At 38.1% G+C, this 19,805-nt stretch overlaps 1 protein-coding gene across 1 annotated transcript in view; it reads right to left on the bottom strand.

Annotated features, from left to right (window-relative positions):
* The window catches only part of csmd3b (CUB and Sushi multiple domains 3b), a 554,961-nt gene that overhangs the window by 496,882 nt on the left and 38,274 nt on the right, over nucleotides 1–19,805 (bottom strand). The gene's annotated exons all lie outside the window — the stretch shown is intronic.

Genomic DNA, 19,805 nt, shown 5'->3' with positions numbered 1-19,805 from the left:
ATGCTATCTGGACGTGTGCGGCGGATCACACCTTAAACTAGGCTAGCCTTTCCCCGTGGGTTTGTACTGACACCAGAGCTCACACAGGGGGCCGTTCACTCCTTAGTCAGAGCTGCTGACTGGACTAGAGACTCCGCAGTGGTGACTTCACACTCTGAGGACACAACAATAATTTGTTCATCAAAATCTCTATGTAAAGGTTTTATCTTGTCCAAGTATAGCCTGCACATAAGTATAGCATCATAAATCTGACGGCAGTTTGTGACAGTCCTAAGTCAGGATAAATTAGAACATTGTAACACCAACCCCGGTGTGAATCATTAAATAAAATAGGCTATAATACATGAAACAATCCCACATTCATTCAAGTGTGGTCCATTGTAGGTTTCAAAGACAGACATCTGGACAACTTTTGGAAAATGAAGTTTTGTTTCATTCTGAAAGTACTGATCTAATTAACTAGACTTCAAGTTCTCAGCGTGCACAGAAGTCGGAAACAGTTGTGTTTGAGATCAACTTGTTCTCAGTCACATTCACAGCACATTTTTTGAAAACATTTGTAGAGCAGAGCTGACCAGCATCTGCCATCAGAATGTCTGAGCAGCTTCCTGATTGGCATCAAGATTTTTTATTTTTTATTAAAGCTTCGCCTTATTCAAATGAAATCTGCTTTACTGGCAGGCTGGTGCTTCCCATGCTGTTGTGCTGGTTTGGCAAGCCACTGAAAAGTGCAGCTTGCATATTTTACCATAAAATATCATGCTGGCAACATTATTGTCATCAGCATAACAAAGCTCATGTCAGTGTTACAGCTAATGCTAATTTTGCTAGCATCCTGAGAATCAGGCTGGACACAGCAGCGTGACTTTCATTCTCACATAATGTGAATGTCAACCAAGCCAGCAGCAACTAACAAGCTCTTTACAATGGTAACCATGTCACTGGAGCTTTGGGGTTACCACGGAAAATATCTAATAAAAAAATGACAGGAAGTTGTGATTCTACTGCATGCTCAAATTACCCAGTACGACTATTTTTCAAAGATGTACACGCTGTTAATACATAATAACAATGACCCCACATTTTAAGTCCTGAACGTGCGGTTTCCAGTTTGATTTTAATTTACACCAAATCATTGTTACTCGTCTTACATTAGACTTAAGATAAGATTTTTACTGAATTATTAAATGAGGTCAGGAATCAGACAGCTGGCAGAAACGGTCGTGACCAAGTCAGAAAAACACTCTCCCACTCACACGCCCAGCTGGGAGCCGCGAGCCCAGCCTCACATCTGCACTCATACCTACGGTCACAGAAGGCTCACTCTGCGTCATCCTAAATGGTTAATATTGGACTTTGTAATTCACAGCACTGCCAAAGAAAAGTGTTATTTTGAAATAAGATGGAGAGCCGGCAGAGAGGAGAGAGGTAAGGAGGTTCTATTCTGAAAGCCGCCTAAGTGCCCTTGAGCCTGACATTTAACACAGAGTAAGATGGATATTTGGCTGTGTGCTTGTGGGAGGACAAGTGTGTGAAATTGGTGAGTGGGTTCAGCTGTCACCTTCAACACTGAGGTCTAATAGTCAACAGTGTTCCAGTTCCAATTAGCTACAAGTTTTCTTTTCTCTGAGTAGGTTAGTTCAGAATATATTTTAGTTAGAAAGATTCAGTTAGTTCAAGGGAAATCAGTAAAATCTGCTTAATTAATCACCAATAGGGATGTAACAATAACCATGATATCGTATCGTCAAAGTTCTCACAATAATATCATGGACCATCACAATATATCGAATTACAATCTCTTTGCTTAAATTAAGAGTAATGGTGCAACAATAGCTAAAAAAAAAAAAAAGACAGCGGGAACTACATAGACCATGATCCTTTTCTCCATTTCAGTGTAGACTACATGAAGAAATAACAGTTCTAAGCACTTTTACGTCTTAGTTGTTTGGATTAAGGCTTGTCAAGGCATTTTAAGAGGGAAAAGTAGCATTTTTTAGCAGTTTAGCCTCCACAAAATATCGCAATAAATATCGTCCGAGAGATTTGGATATTGTTACATCTCTAATAGTGAGCCTCCCCACCATATCCTGAGCTTTCCCACAATATCGCAATACATATCGTACTGTGAGATATTGTATCATGAGACTTGGATATCCTTACACCCCTAATCGCCAACATTAAAAAAATAACTTTAACCTTATCATGAAATTATTTCTATGATTATTGAAACCAAGGAGGTAAAAACTTAAGTACAAATCACTAAAGTTTGGATGTGAAATATAAATACAAAAGTACATTTCTAGCAGCATCAGTCATGATATATTGCCGTATGACCATCACTTTTCCAACCAACTCAGAGGTTGCTGAAGGGCTAGTGTTGTGGAGCACAGTATGAATAGAGCTCCCTCATTAATTTGTGTTATGCACAGATCCATTATTTAGGACCAAGCAGGAGTTTGCTAAATGCACTTAAGAGTTCTCCTGAGCTCCCTGTTCCGAGCGGTAAAGAAAAGCTTGTAGCAGCAGCAGTGAACACCATAATCCAACAATAATGAAGACTCCTAATTAGCTTGGTGTGTGCGTGTTTGTGCGCTTGTCAGAAAGCGGGTGGTATGATTTCAGTTGTCGGGGGTAAGTGAGTGTGAATCAACCCTGCTGACATCAAATGCACTCACAAACAGGCTGTGCTAAGCTCCACACGCCACTCAATGCACGCGCCATTGCTAACCAGTGCTAGGGAACATACGCCGGCTAAATGGAATGGTCAGTGGGTTACACATTTGAAACAGGGGCTTTACTTGCTCTGTTCTATATGAATGAGAAAACACTAATGAGAAATGTCCCCAAGCAATAACGCCAATCAAAGTGTGGATTTGATCACATGTAATGAAAATTTCACATAGCCATCTCTGCAGCACCCAATCATGAAAATATGTGGTCCAATTTAATTTTTTTTTAATCCAATTCCAAGCACTTTTACTTGCACCACGGACTGTAGGGCTCTGTGATTTCACACCACACTCGCTCCACTCCAGAGTGAGTGGAACCTCTCCCAGACCACCTGTTTCAAGCAGCCGTTTACTCCAGAAAGAGACTTAATGAACCTCACAAGCTGCATAAATAAATAAATGAATTACAAATACACATATATACACTATATATATATATATATATATATATATATATATATATATATATATATATAGTCCTTGTTTTAGTTCTTGTTTTAGTCAGATTTTAGTGCTGGTTCAGTGTTGATTTAGACCTGGTTTAGTCCTGATTTTAGTTCTGGTTTAGTTCTGGTTTTAGTCCTGGTTTAGGCCTGGTTCTAGTCCTAGTTTTAGTGCTGTTTTAGTCCTGGTTTTAGTCCTGTTTTAGTCCTGATTTCAGTCCTGGTTTCAGTCCTGGTTGTGGTCCTAGTTTTAGGTCTGGTTTAGTTCTGATTTTAGTCCTGGATTAAGTGCTGCTTTAGACCTGGTTTAGATCTGGTTTTAGTTCTGGTTTAGTCCTAGTTTTAGTGCTCTTTTAGTCCTGATTTTAGCTCTGGTTTAGTGCTGGTTTAGACCTGGTTTAGTCCTGGTTTAATGCTGGTTTAAAAAAACAACAATAACAACAATAACAAAAAACAATCTTACATTGTCATTTAAGGTAAGCCTTTTTGGGCACATGAATAAATGAGAGACTTAAACGCCACCTCTTCCTCCTCCCACTTGTAGCTACACATTCTGGCATATGCACCATTATTATTTCCATAGTTGTCATTATTCTCAACATTGAATTGATTCCTCCAATACACAGTAAAGAATCTATGCATTACAATACACAATTAGTCATTTATATTTACTGACGCTGAAACCTCACACTCTTACTCATACATACACTCTCTTACACATACACATACACACACACACACCTAACACCTCGTCTGCTGTGGCGGTGTATGTATTTGTATTGTATAGGCCGGAAGGCATTTGGGAAAGATGCGATTGTAGAGTTCCGTTATGTTTGGCTAATCAACAATTACAACCGTACCTCAGCTTTGATCATTTCCCTGCTGACACACAACTCCGATCACACTGGGTACATGCGATTAGAAGAGACAAGGGCACCATATTCAAGATGAATCCAAACAGCACATACGTATGCAGTTTTTATTTTACCGCTGATCACAATTACTTCAATGGGTTTGATCACAGTCAGTCGGCGAGTCCAGTGTCGGTTTCTACGCCGGAAGTTGTCATCACGTCTTTCTAAACGGTCTTCCTGGTTTGTGACGTAAGCGTGAATAGAGCCTATTGTTCCGTATTGTACTTAGTGTATGGTCCTGTCCTGTCTAATGTCTGTGTGCATGTTGTATGTCGCAAATTAAATAATAATAATTTAAAAAGCTATTTCCGTGTTAATATAGTGGTACCAGTGTACATTCTCAGGTCAAAATCTCCATCTTAAATAGTGGAAGTATGAAGACAAGTTTAAATGCATATTCTGGACTATTCCTGGCAAAACAAGGAGATCTCCATGGAGACAAGACCCTCTCCACTCAGGGTCTGGCACATAATAATCATTAATTTACATAGTCTAAATTACAACCTTCCGATGGCATGTACAGTAGATCACAATCACGATTATCAAAGCCCTCATGTCATGTAAAACTGCTGCTCCAAATCTTACTCAATGCATGTGCAGTGTTTCGTGATAAAAGAAGAGCCTAGAGCTGCAGCGTAAAATAAGGAGAGAACGAGAGCGCGAGGGAGGGGTTGGGAGGAGCGCTACAGTGACACATGGACATTATTTATGGCCATTCACTATCTGTGGCCCAGCGCTGTGGAGTTAGTGTGGACAGTGCATCCCATCAGCATGTGAATATCTGTGTATGTGTACGGCATAAAGAGCAGCCGAGTCAGACGCTTTTGCTGAGTCATTGGGCTCATTTCATTTACTCTTCAGGAAACAGCTGCGACGTAACCTTGAATAAACTTTGATGGCTCACTGGATGATTTAGAGGAGCACAGGTAGCCAAAGGGATATGACACTGGACCGGAGATTGTAATAGTGAACCTAATCACAAGATCTAATAAAATGATCTGGATGACCATGTACCATAAATTCAAGATGCTTTCAAGTATGGGTCATTTAAGAGATGTAGAGATACCCGCCATGGCAATACAGTTAGTAGTAACCGTAGGAATTAAAAAAAAAAAAAAAAAAAAAAAAAGAAAGAAAAAGGGCGAATGATTAATCAGCTGCAGGCACAAAGCTCTGTTGTCCCCATGTTTGTAAGCCATGAAACTCAAATGCAAACAAAGCTGAACAGAGCAATTCCAGATTAACCTCTAAATAACATCTCCTGCAATTAGTGGGTAAGGTGTCCTGTCCAATGATGCATAAAACACATAAACCACACATGAATAGCTTGAGAAAGAATTGGTGAGCCCCATCCTCCCAAAAAGGCACTGACATTTGTATACCATAATGCAAATATGGATCTTCCAGCAGTGGTAAAGTTCTCAGTGGAGTTCTTTTAACGTCTAACAACTTCTACTTTTAAGAGTGTAAACATAATGGAGGATGGAATCAGCAAAAGCAGATGCCATTCTGTGTATCACTTGATGTAACAGCCCATTGTGTTTAGAAGCTGTTACATGTAGTGCCATCTTTCTCAAGGTCATCATATCCACTGTCCTATACCACTCCCTGTCTGAAGAATATATATTTCTTGTATTTTATCACTCTGGTTTTATTGAAAAGAGCCCCATTAGCAGGCGCTTGTATAAGCCATTTGCCACTCAACTTAATCAGGTCATTTTATCATAGAATAAAATGGGCTTTTTACAGGACTTTACACTGGCCCATTAGCAGCTAACACTTAGCCTATAAAGACCGTGACCTTCTGTCTTGCTGCTCATGCTATACCTCATAATCGTACTTTCTCAAATTAGCTGACTAAGAAATTTGTGGGAAAAAGGAACAATACTTCAAAGTTCGTTGTGGTCCAATGATTGCCTGACCTTCTAGATTCGGTTCGAATCCAGAAGGGTCTGAAACTGGATGATAGAGTGTGAAAATCCTTCACCCAAACTTCAGAAGATTCAATGACAGCTGCTAATCTGCAGCATGTTTCTCTCAACTGTAGAAGACTCTCCTCTCCAAAATTCAGAAGAAAATATATAACTAATATCCGAGATAAATAATAGTTTGATGCTTTGATTGTTGCTTTGGCAAAATCCACGCTGTTTTTCAGTTATTTATGTTCTTGTTTTTTACCCCTTTTTGTGCTATGTTAGTTTTTGATGCAAACAGACCATGCATCTCTCTGATTGGTTGATCCACCTGTCAATCACGCCCTCTGAAGAAAGACAGGATACAGATCCAAATCCATTCCTCTTTGTAAAGTTTTGTCAAAGTGTGAAGTTCTGACTAACCAGGTATGTACAATGAGCTAACTACGGAAAAAAGTACAACTAATTTATTTAATTAGCAGCAACAGCAGTTAACTAGTTAGCTCTAAATTAAAGTTGTACATTCCTTTGGTTAATTCTTGATTCTACTGAAACCAAGCTCTTCAAGTCTGTAAAAAAATATACACCATTTTGAGGAGAAACTGGGTCACAGCTAGAGTGTGAGCTGTCTGTCCGAAATGACTGGGAAGATGTCATGTCATGCAGGATGACTGGTAACCACCTCCTGTAGGCGGCTTTATCTGTGTAGAAGCACCACGTGTAGAAGAAGAGGTCTGGAATTGACATGACTAAAAACAATACCACCCTCCTTTCGTTTTCATTTTGCAACAGTTATTGAGGAGTGTGCTTCACTTGCTGATAAAACTTTTCTCATTTACAAAATTGTACACTCTGACTGTTGCAGTGTTGCAGAAAAACGCTGTAGGGGAATAGACTCACTTGATCTTGGCTGGTATCAGTGCAGAGGCAGGCTTCTCCATCATGTATGAATGGGCGGTGATCACACCTACGAGCTGCTGATTGTCATGCTCCAGGCTTGATTTGAGGCTATTTTCCCCACAGACAAAAATAATTGCAGCAGTCATCACAGTTAGAGTCACCTGAGAGGGAAGAGGTTTGGCAAATCATGCATTTTACACTTGAAAGAATAAGAAATGAGAAAAGAAATGCATGAAAAACCGATCCGCACAAAGTTTGAGGGAGTTTCAACTTTGATTTGAACCAAAAAGAGTTTGAAAAGTACTTCTTAAAATGGTGCTGTCGAGTGTTGGGGGATGACCTAAATACATACAAAGTCATTTCAACACTTCAGGTAGTTACGGTTGAACTAAAGCAAAACTTAAAGGTGCCCTGCGTAACTTTTCTTGGGGAGGATACAGCACGTGTCCATGTAGATGTACCTGACTGTTCAGCCTTTCACAGTAAGGCATTAAACTTATCGTCACGGAGACAAGCAGGCTAAGATACACATCAGTTCTGTGGAGAGGCAGGCCCATTCACACAAGAATGCATGTTCTTAAAGGTGTATCTGAACAGTAAAATCAACTCTAATAAAACAAAGGCTGAACAGACTTTTAATACCAAACTGTGGCACATACTAAGCAAAGCAATAACAGTAACACTTTATTATTTTAGGATACACTTATTAACATCTAACTACTTGCTAATCAGCATAGTTGTAGATGGTTAATTTATCATTAAATAGTATTTATTCAGCTCTTATTAATGTCTAATTCCCCATAAGCTTATTCTGGTACTAGTTAGACATTTACAAACATTAATACACTCCTTAATACTGTGTATTAGTTTGATACTAAGCCATTTCTGTCCATGAATTATGATTCTAATAAAATTTTGGTAATAAGTGTGTTGTTAAGGACTAATAGCACAAGAAATTTAGTTTTTACTTATTTGCAACACTCTCTATTAGGTGTTAACAGAGTCCAACTAGCCATGAATTAAGTCATTAAGTTCTAAATAAGTTCCCCATTCTAAAGTGATGTTTTTATCGTTATATAAATAAATGACTAGTTTGACTCTTTAGTTAGTTTTGGTCCCTATTCTAAAGTGGCCTCTTCTTCACACTTAATTCATGTACTGTGACATGCATATTAATAGTTTGTATATGAATAGGTAGTTGTACAAAACAATTCATGGACAAAAATGGCTTAGTATCAAACTAATAAGCAGTAATAAGGAGTGTGTTGATAGGAAAGTGTTTGTAAATGTCTAACTAAAAACAGAATAAGCTTATGGGGAATTAGACATTAATAAGGGCTGAATAAATACCAACTAATGAGCAATGCACCTTTAAGAAAAGTCATATTTAGTCATCTCACAAACAAACCGCTAGCAAATAACAACATTTTGCTCGTATAATCCAGTATACTTTTACTACACTCATAACTTCATATCTGAATTAGTGGGGGTCAGTCAATAATATACTATCAGGACAGCAATGCATGGTCCATTTGGGTCAAAATAAACTCTGCACATAACAGAGGACTGAGAAATAGTGCCGATTTCTGCAGAAACAAGTAAAGCAAAAAGTTGTATGTATCTGAAGTAAAAGAAGTTATGTATTTGTACTGAATGAGTCTTTCACCTTTGAGAGACACCTGCCTTCTGCAACTGGGACTGGACCGCTCCAAGTATGGTTATTATCTGTCATGATATCTAGTCTGATTCAAGAACTTTCCATCTACTCTAACTGAGAGGAGGCAGGCGAATAGCATTTTAGTAACTATATTATTTACAGAATGATGGTAAAAATCGTTCATATTGTGTAACCTTTTAAAAAGTTAAGATTGAACTCTTGCTACAGTGTGTATGCTTGCCTCAGTTGCCTTGTGCTGTTACACACTATTTAAATGTAAGCCTTTGAGGGCTCCTGGTACCGCACGGCTCAGCAAATTTTGTGAACGAAAAGGGTTCACAGCCTACCATATAAGTTCTCAGCCATAAAACATCAATGCCCTGGGATCCAACAGTGTTTTAAACATCACTAAAGCGGATCAGCAGTAAAAATAAGTATAGTCAATGGAAGAGGGCACATTTACGATAATTCACCTGCAGAAAACGTTCTCTGGCTGGCTCCTTCACCTTATCTTGGAAATCCTGGGAGTCACAACAAAGGAGTTTTATTATTCACAAAGATGGTAACTTCCATTAGTTTCTTCCAAAAAGACACACAAGTCATCAAATTAAACACCAAAACTCCATTTTCTCAATCCTGATAACAATTTTTGAAGGACGGTAATATTGAAACTGGAAGGCAATGAAGTGCAAAAGTAAAAGTACAATACTTTTAAATATTTGTACTTATGTAAATACTATAGTGGATACTTTTAACTTTTACTTCAATACATTTGAGACAGATATATGTACTTTCTACTCCATTACATTTTTGATCTGAATGGAAAAGTAAAAAGTACCTTTTTTTGGTTTAAGACCTGGTGAAAAGGATCAGACTTAATTTGATTTACTCAAACTTGAGACGTTAACTCATACACAAAAAAATGCAAAAATAAAAAAATAAGAAATCAACTGAATCACTTAAAATCTGTTAAATTCTTAATCAAAATCACTACACTTCATTCTTTAAAAGTTCTAAAAATCTCTGCAAAATACTTATACTTTTTACTCTACATTTTTAAACAAGTACTTTTATTTACTGTAGATTTTTTTCATGTGATGCTTTTACTTTGGTCACTTTTTGCCCCTGTATCTGTACTTTTACTTAAAAAACTAAACAGAGTACTTCATCCACCACTGATGTAAACTATGGTTGAAAAAAACTGAAAATTGCAAAAAAGAAATAGCAGAATGAACACTGTAGTACTGAAATTGCATCTATAGAAAAAGTTAGATTTTTTTTAACCTACACAGTTCAAATCTTGCCACAATATTGCAAAATGACAAAAAACGCTCCCAGTAGCACAAAGAAAAAGTAGCCACGATAAATGTTGACGCCCCAAAATGATTATTTCTTCTAAAATATACTGAATGATAAGTTGATGTAGTAATTATCATGACAGGCCTATTCTCAATAAACCAAATGTATGTGTTTTAAAGGTGCACTTTAACTTTACTGGTGGAGGGTCCATCACCTGCTTCCCTCCAAAATGTTCCGCAGTATGGCATTACGCTTACTTATCACTACAGAGGCAGCAGGTGACACCACAGGACCAACTTACATGTCAGATCTGTGGAGAGGCCAGCCCACTCAATGAAAGCATGCACATTCTTAAGTAAATAAAAGCCCAGGTTGATGAGTAAATGCAAGATGGACACGTTTAACATCATCCCATGACGTTCCAGATAAAGCAGCAGCATCTCCATGGAGACAAGCAGGTGGCGGACCCTTTACCAGTAAAGTTACCCAGAGCATCTTTAAGTTGCTAAATCTATTGGGAATAAAAGATATATGACCAGATATAAAACTGTAACTATAACTGAGAGAATCGGCGGTGTTTGAGATAGAACGAATACCCTCAAAAATGGGAAGAAAACACTAAAGAGAGACAAAGAAAAGGCTCGGACAGGGAGAGGGAGCGGGCCTTATCAGTGCGGTGCAGGAGGCGTGCAATGTGACTGGGGAGCGCACTGAGAGCTGTGCCTCTGCCTGTGTGTTATTCAAGTGACTTTGGTCAAGTTCGGAAAGTCCAGCCGGCAGATGGACAGCAGCAAAAACATCAACATTTGGTCCGATTTACCCAGTTTCTTGATAAGTCACAGTCTGGAAATATCAAGTAAATAAGCGGAGAGATATAGAGGAATCTGAATGTATGAGCAAATACCTCTTGACTGCAGAGGGCATGGGGCTTGATAGAGTTGCTGTATTGCAGGTTAAGTATCTTCAAATCAATACAGTCTAGTGTGAGAAGTTTGGTGACCTCTGTGTCTGAGGAGATGATTGATTGAGAGGAAACACAAGCGTTGGCACAGGGATGTTCTTAACTATGCAAAGTGGTGGAACAAAATAAGTAGTTTTAGTACTGAAATTATTTATTCAAGAAAATGTCAATGGGGTATTTAAAGGGCACTTATTACAAAATTGTCTGATCTATGTTATAATGTTGTTTCCCCATCAAAAATATACCTGGAGCTGTGTCATTTGCACATTTTGACACATAAACTAAAAAAATAAAGCAGTTTAGAGTTTGCCTCTTAAATGAAAAATACTCTGTTGAACCTTGTGATGTCATGTTTGTATGTCATGTCACAGTTTGAGCTTTGGAGATGTAGACAGATTAATAATAAAGCGTTACTCAAACGTGTGAATGAAACAAAACACAACTCCATGTAAGTTTTTGGTGAGATAACAGCATTATAACACGGCAAAAAGCTTACAAGAATCAATTTTGTGTACAGATGTCCCTCACTATAACACGGTTCACCTTTCGCGGCCTCGCTGTTTCCCTGCGTCCTGATTGGCTAAGGGACTGTAGACCATTGTCAATCAATCTCCTCCGTGCCGTGTCTCCTGTACAGTACAGAAAACGTTCAGCTTCCGAAATTTACATAAATGTTCGATCGCTGGCAGTGTGATTCTGAAGTGCTGTATGTTTGCAAGTTTTCTCCCCGACAAAACCTACAATGTCGATGAAACATTCTGCACCGACAAAAGCTCCTGCGGTCGCACCCAAAAGGCAGAGGAAGATGCCAACCATCGCACAAAAAGTTGGACTTTTGGACACGCTGAAGGAAGGTAGAAGTTACGTGGCTGAAGGGCATTACGGAATAAATTAATCTTTGGTTCGTTACATAAAGAAGGAGGAAAATAACAAAAGGACGACAGCAGCTATAAGTTTTAAGAAGGACACAAGAAGGGTTTTAATTGTCCTGTCTAAGAAAAGTGTATAAAATGTGTGGTGATGAGTTTTGCAGCCTTAAAACATATATAAGAACTGTAAAAAATAAATGACTACTTCACACATTTCACCTCTTGTGGGTTATTTTTTAGAACATAACCCCCACAGTAAACGAGGGACCACTGTAATGTAGGAACTTCATTGTGATTTGCCTATACAAAACCTTTAAACAAAGAGTTACATTTTGTAAAACCTTAAGGATTCATTCTGGGTTTCAATTTTAATCAAGTTTGCGTCAAATCACCTTCTTGCTGCAACAAACCCCATTATTGTAATTGGAGCTTGACCTTATAAATGAGGCACATACAGATGCCTTTATTAATGTCAACTTTAGTCATATATCTTCTGGAATAAGACGACACAAGACAATTCGGCCAATTTGAGTAGTTTTGGACAGCAGCCAGCTCCTCTTCCAGTGTCAGTGATCCCACGCGGCAGATAAAACACAAAGAGACTAGCAGCTTTCCGGATCTCACCTGTTCCGCCTTCATTTGTGTGATGGAGCCGCAGACTGCCGCAGAGCTCTTCCTCATCGCTGATATCCAGTCACCCTGCGCTCTTATCTTTGATGTTTGGTGTTTGTATCTCTGCAAGTCCCCCCTCTTCTGTCTCCTCGATCCTGTTGCCGTTTTAACTTATCTACCGGTATTTTTGTCTGCGGCTCAGAATAATTGTGTATTCTGTCATCATTTTCCGAGGCTGTCCACACAATGTCATTTGAAATCCCACAGCTAAGTCTCTTAGTTTGCACGTCTGCACAGGTGTTTCTCAAAGGACAATTTGTCTTGATGCCACTGTCGAGAATAAAGCAACAGAGCTCTTTTAAAAAACATCTGTACACTCATAGGAAAATGCATCTTCCAAACACTGTCCCCATCCATATACAGATGGGTTATTTCAACATCTTGTCATTATGTCTGACAATTAAGCCATTAGTCTGCTCATTTACTTCTCAGCACTCTGCACTCTTCCGACATTTTCTATTTTTGGATCAGTAATACCTAGGTATGGTGGTAGATTATGATCCTAGTCTCTGAAATTACTACAACTGCCATCCTAAATAGCAATTATCAGCTCTCCCTTCTCCAACTTGTTACAAACATTTTGGGGAGGATTTAGGAATTTGCAACACTTTATTCCAGCACATGTTATAATTATAGTCATAGTAGGGATGCACCAAAACTGATACTGAATATAGGTGTGGATCCAGGAAACTTTAATTGGATGTAAACAAAAAAAAAAAAAGAAGACTGATCCCATCCCAGAATATGTCACAGTGTTTTGAACTTTTTTTCATACAAAGCTGTCCAATAGGCACTTGGAAAATAATAACAGTTACATACCACAATTGGATCTCTTGTGTACTTCATTAGCTGTTTATGGTTCCGGTTGGTACTGAGAATTGGCAGAAACAGAACTTAAAGCCTAAGTACCAATATCAGCAGTTGTGTAGTGGGGATCCCAGGACTAAACCAGGTCTAAACCAGCACTAAACCAGAACTGAACTGCCGGTCCTTTCGCCTGTGGTCTGAGGTTTAGATCTGGTTTAGACCTGGTTTAATCCTGTTTTAGTCCCATTTTAGTTCAATTTTAGTTCCATTTTAGTCCTGGCTCAGTCCTGATTCAGTGCTGTTTTAGTCCCGTTTTAGTCTCATTTTAGTCCTGGTTCAGTTGTGTTTTAATCCTGTTTTAGTCCTGGTTCAGTGCCATTTTAGTCCTGTTTTAGTCCTGATTCAGTGCTGTTTTAGTCCTGTTTTAGTCCTGCTTCAGTGCTGTTTTAGTCCTGTTTAAGTCCTGATTCAGTGCTGTTTTAATCATGTTTTAGTCCTGGTTCAGTGCCCTTTTAGTGCCATTTTAGTCCTATTTTAGTCCTGGTTCAGTTGTGTTTTAATCCTGTTTTAGTCCTGTTTTAGTCCTGATTCAGTGCTGTTTAAGTCCCATTTTAGTCCTGGTTCAGTTGTGTTTTAGTCCTGGTTAAATTTTGTTTTAGTCCTGTTTTAGTCCTGTTTTAGGCCTGGTTCAGTCCCATTTCAGTGCCGTTTTAGTCCCGGTTTAGTCCTTGTCCCCATATGTTGCAGGTCACTATAGGACAGTACTGCAGATATGATGAGCCTATGTAGGTTGTTTTCAACATTGCCAGTAGCTCCGGTTTGACATTTAAGTTGTAGCTATTTTATATTTATAATTTTTTTTAATATCTCACGTTGGGAGAAGTGGGTGGACAGCGTACTCCCGCGTACCTCACCCACTACACCCCTGAATCACAGTATCAAATCTGAAAAAGCTGGATCCCTATCAGTGCGGATAAGTATTAGGACAGATCACTAAAAAAGAAGAATATAAAATTATTTTCTGCCAATTACAGCCGTCTAACCAACCGAGAATCAAAACAAACTTGGCACCAACCAACCGACTACACAATTAACAAGGAGACTCTCTCAGCTAGTTTTACCCTGAAATGCCGCACTACATGACAAAGCCTCGGTGTCACTCATCTCCTCAGCCTCCCCGTGCCTCAGCCAGTCAGCCAGTAAATGAACAAGTTCCCAAATCCATTCTTCATTCCTCTGCTGCTCACACCTGTACGGGCCTCACTAAAGCCCCTTTCTCCTCTGGCCGTTAAGAGACATCCAGCTAATTGGTGCGATAAAAGGCTTAGAGTAGGGATCACTATATATTAGCAGTGCTTTGTGTATAGATACTACCAGGCCTCCTCGGGATCCCTTACAGCTGACGGCAGGCTGGTGAAAGAGGACACTATGGAAGGGAATAGGAAGACGTACAGTACAGTGTAAACCAGTACAAGAAACAACAAAAAAACAAACTAAAAACTGTGGACAATAACTTTAAAGGTCCTATATTATGCAAAATTGATGTATGAGCGATATGAACATTAAGCCATGTTAAAATGTGGTTACTTCATCAAAAGAATATGCAGAATTGTGGTTTGTTTCATTCTGAAGTTTGTGTAATCCTTTATTCTTAGTCTGTCTACATCTCCAAAGCTCAAAATGTTCATGTCGTGCAGTGGTCGTTTTCAAGTTAACAGCTACATTTTACCTTTTGTTTAGTGGAGATTGGTAATTCGAGGGCTGACATTGTACAAATATTTCTAGTGAAGATGTAAGGAGTGGAGCACTTTCTGTATTAACAAGTGGAATAGTGTTTCCAGTTTGAGAGAAGAACCAAATATGCAGGGTTTTGTGTGTGAGAACACAACTCCAGGTATGTTTGTGAAGAGGAAACAAGAATAAAACATAAGTCAGAAAATAGTGTAATATGAACCATTTAAATCCATACTCACAACCATAACATCTCCATCTCCATAACAGATAATATTCCCTACAACTGTACAACAACTCACCCTTATGTAACAGATAACCCTATGTCCTGTCAATCATCACATCATTGTTGCACTGTCTTCCTATGATTTTATATTTTATTACTTATCTTTCCATTTTATTTTTACTTGTACATACACATTTAAGTAAAGCATGGAAAGAAAGACATTTTACTTTGATGCAACAAGTAAAACATGAACAGTTCATACTCGGCAAAGTTTCATTTTCAGCAACTGAGAGCAGTGACCCCACATTCATTCAGGCGTGCGTGTGTTTAGTGTGAAGAGGTTGGAGCACTCTGCTTGGGAAATTGCTGCATGGTTGCTGTAAATTGCTGTGCACAAAGGCAAGCCCCCAAGACCCCTCACTATACTGAGCACTCAAAACATTTTGGTGAGCTAAAGCATTTTGGAATTTAAAAAAAAAAAGGCTGCAACTACTGACTGCAAGATCACGCATTGTCTCTGGAATATGATAAGCATTACACAGTGGTGACAAATGTAACAGGGCAAAACAAGACATACGGCTGTCACGGTAACAATTCAGAAGTACGATATACTGCTGAAGAAAATATAAGCGATGATATTGAAACTATTGACCCAATAACCCTAAAGGTTAATTATTAAAAAATATATATATATAATTAAATATATAATATGGTTAATGAAACACAAACTGAAATAAATATAATGAGTCATAGATGATCTATAACATATAATGATCTATATAATGATCTATAATGAGTCGTAGAGGCTATTTATTCTCCCCTCTACAGCTCAGATCTCATCGTAGAACAAGTACAAAGAAAAACTAAATAAATGTTGACCCCTAAAAACTAGTTCCAGCTTTATATATATTATAGTAATTTCTTTGACAGGCATAAAACATACTTTATTCTTGGTGCACTGTGTAACTTTTCAGGTAGAGAGTCCGTCACCAGCGTCCTGGAATGTTGAATGTTGGAATGAAAACACAGATTGGCCAGTTTTTGGTATAACTTCATAGGGATGTCACAATATAGGACTCTCACTGCAATAATTCTTGTGATATTTTGAAGAAGTTAAAAGGATTGTAGATAGAATACTTTTTGCTATCTGCAATCTACAATTTTGGTGCAAATCATTACTGTCATAATCCCAAGAATTTATGTAAAAAAAAATAAATAAAAAACATATTTCTTCATGTTCCTGCACTGAAATGAATCATGGGATATGTACACTACCAGGTCAAAAGTTTTAGAACACCTTCATTTTTCCAGTTATTCATTGCAATTCAAGTCGTGCAGGTCCAATGAAGAGCTTGAAATGGTAGAAAGGTAAATACTGAACAGCCAGAATTAAAAAAAAAAAAAAAAAAAAAAGTAGACAGTAAATAGTAAAAAACTGGAAAAAGTGTGGTGTTCTAAAACTTTTTGCAAGTAGTGTATTTCTTTATGTTTATACGCTGTTGCTACTATAAACCAATGCATTTGAGTGAAGGAGCTTGTAATTCGATATATATTGTGACAGCCCACAATATTATCATGAGACTTTTGATGATACAATATGATAATATTTCTGTTATTACATCCCTATTAACTTGCATATCTTCATAAGCAAAGTTGATAAGAATGAGTGTCAGTAAAGAGAAACTTCTACACGGTAAGAACACGCAGCTCCGACTCAAAACGACAGCTCACCAGCCATATTTTGGTGCTAAATCATCCCCATTATTAATAGGCATATAAATCTCTGACAGTTGGTCAAATAGAGTTTTATCCAAAGTCAAAGCATTTTTGTCTCTCCATTTTAAGTCAAACTCAAACAAAAGACGTGTGATTCATTGTCTTGGCCAAGAACAAAAACTGAATCATTTAACTGGCATATTGTAGCTTATTCCACCTCCACACACAACCCTGGGCTCAATAGTAAGAGTCAGAGCTATTGTATGGAGTCTGTTGAAAGGCATTCTGTGTAGGCAATCACTAAGTGGAGAGGAAGTCGCATAGAAAGGTAAAAAACTAAAAAAAGTAAAAAGTAAATTACAAGGTTAGATCACAAAGAGGTACTGAGAGGCACAGTAGACTCACAGAGGGAAACAAAGCCCATGATGTCATCCCAAGACAATATCGGGCTGTGCTCCGCGGGCTGAATAATGGATCAAGTCTTCGGACTCCCTGACAGCACCCGAGGGAGCCGTCTTCACCCACCATGGCTCTGAGGCAGTAACATTAGGCCTATTTAAATCTCAAAACTGCAGGAGAGTTTATCTGAACTATTTTAATACTTGTGGGTAGATGCAAAACTTTAGACACAAGATGACTAAATAGGATGTTGACTTAGGATGAAATTAAACACTGTGGATTCAGTTATTGCTAAAATCAATCACTAAAATGGCGAATCCAAAAACAAATGACTTATTGTTCAACATATGAAAGCTGGAACAATACACTTTGAGGCTCAATATTTATGTGTACATTTACATTTGGGATATTTCAGCTGTAATACAATACAATTTGAGTTGTACAAGACTAATTATTGCTTCATTTGGCTGTTTATGTGTTGCAGCTCATGCCTTTTAATGAGACTGTCTGTTTAAAAATGCCTTTACTGGGATTATCCTGCTTTATTGTTAATGTATCAGTGGCATAAAGTAGTTTCAGCGAAGATTTGAATGAGCTGAATGTTGATTTGTTTGCCCCACAATAAAAACGACGAGGAGTAACATTTGCTGAATATTGAGAGGCGCTCATTGCTGGGTTGCATCAGGTGCTGCTGTTGGTGTGGGCAGACAGGCAGGTGAAGCCCAGCTGGAGGCTCTGATTGACTCTGTGTCTCTTTGGGTTCGTCTCAAGTGTGGATCAGACACAGGCGCAGGTGCAGGCTGGCCTCCATCCTGCACCTGCCCAAGGAGCTGTGGACTCACACAAGAATAACCAGGATTTTTTTTTTTAAAGATAAATAAATAAAAAACTAAATATACAAATGAACAGAAAATATGTAAATATGATGTGACAGCTCTAAAATGTATGCAAATATCCCCTTCCTTCCTTTTATTTATTTGTTTGTTATTAATAATGATCAAAACTATGAAAAAAGAATAACAGCACCTCACAATATTTTAGTTTAAACATTATTTTAAATGGATGTTAATCGAGTGCAGTGTTGCATTACTTTTCTGGGTATTATATCGTATTATTAAAATTGGCAAACGAGAAAAGGAGGGTTGGTCTGCAGCATCGGCGTTCCAGACGCGCAACAGAAACTCCCTAATGGGCATTCCTGTTAGCGTGTAATCGACCAATCAGAAAGAGTTTTGCCCTCTTTTGCGTTTTCGCTTCTTCTCGCTTCTCAGTATACAGTCTACGGATGAAGCAAGGCGGCAACACGAGTTTTTCACGAGAGGTTATGTCCATAAGTATCATTTATTTGTACTGTATGAGCAATTCCAGGGTCACGTTAAATGTACAAAAACAGAATGATGTCAGAATGTGAACAGACCCTCTCCGGTAAGTACGGTGATAATGAAAGTAACCAAGTTAACAAGTTATTTAATGATCACATGGCATGAGCCTTAACGTTAGCTGTTGATACCAACAACTAAGTTACAATAACAGGTTAGCAGCTCTGCTTTTGGGAAACGCTTTGAATAAAAGCGTCTGCTAAGAACATAAACATAAACCCGTACCTTCGCTGTAGAACTAGAGCCATGTGGCCTGTCCATAGCTGTACATTTAAAATGACGCTGGAATTGCTCAAACTGTACAAATAAATAATCCTTAATGGCCATAACCCAAGTATAGCGTTAACACTAGTATTTGTCATGAATGCAGTTTTTTCATATCCAAACGACTGCACTTAAAGCAGTAGTGTGTTGAAAATACTAAAGGATGTAGGCAGTACGGGAAGAAACACCCATTTATGTTCCCGCAGACTGACAATATTGAACAAGACAGCTGTCATGTAGTACAATACTATAAACATATAGAGAATAAGACTGCATGATTTTGAAAAAAAACAAAGAAAGAAAAAAAAAGAAAGAAAGACAGAAAAAATTGCAATTGTGATCGTTTCAAATGTGGAATTCTGTTTAGAGTGCACATGGTGAATAACTCTAAATTTGAAGGAAAACTGAATTATGAACTAATAAATTAATCCAAGAATTCCATGCATTTCACAGTATTGTAAAGGTCTTAACTACAGCTAGACAAGATAGAAAATATATATCTTAAATGACTATATATATATATATATATATATAATATATATAACATATATATATATATATGTCTTAACGAGTGAGGATTCTTTCACTTTGAACTTCTGCTTTGCCTACTTTAATCCCTCTCTGTATGATTCTCACACAACAGCATGACTGACTGATTTGATTGAGAGATTTCCAAGAAAGTCTATAAATTTTGCAATAGTGTATAAAAAACAATCTTATAAATAAATCAGCAAAAATAGTTACCGCCTTGAGTTGCTTCTTGTGAGAACTATAAAATCCAGCTATTTTTGGACAGTTTTTGTGGCACGTTTTCTTCCTGTGCTAAAGCCCATTCCCAGAGTCGCACAGTGGGAGGCAGATTCCATGTGTCTTCATTGAATTCGTATATAGTCTGGCACACACATCTTGTATTTGGACCATCC

Source organism: Boleophthalmus pectinirostris, unplaced genomic scaffold (genome assembly GCF_026225935.1).
Source record: "Boleophthalmus pectinirostris isolate CB_2022bp ecotype Guang Dong unplaced genomic scaffold, ASM2622593v1 HiC_scaffold_21, whole genome shotgun sequence".
Taxonomy (NCBI): domain Eukaryota; kingdom Metazoa; phylum Chordata; class Actinopteri; order Gobiiformes; family Gobiidae; genus Boleophthalmus; species Boleophthalmus pectinirostris.
The sequence above is the reverse complement of the archived record's forward strand: the minus strand, read 5'-3'. Positions and strand labels throughout refer to the sequence as shown.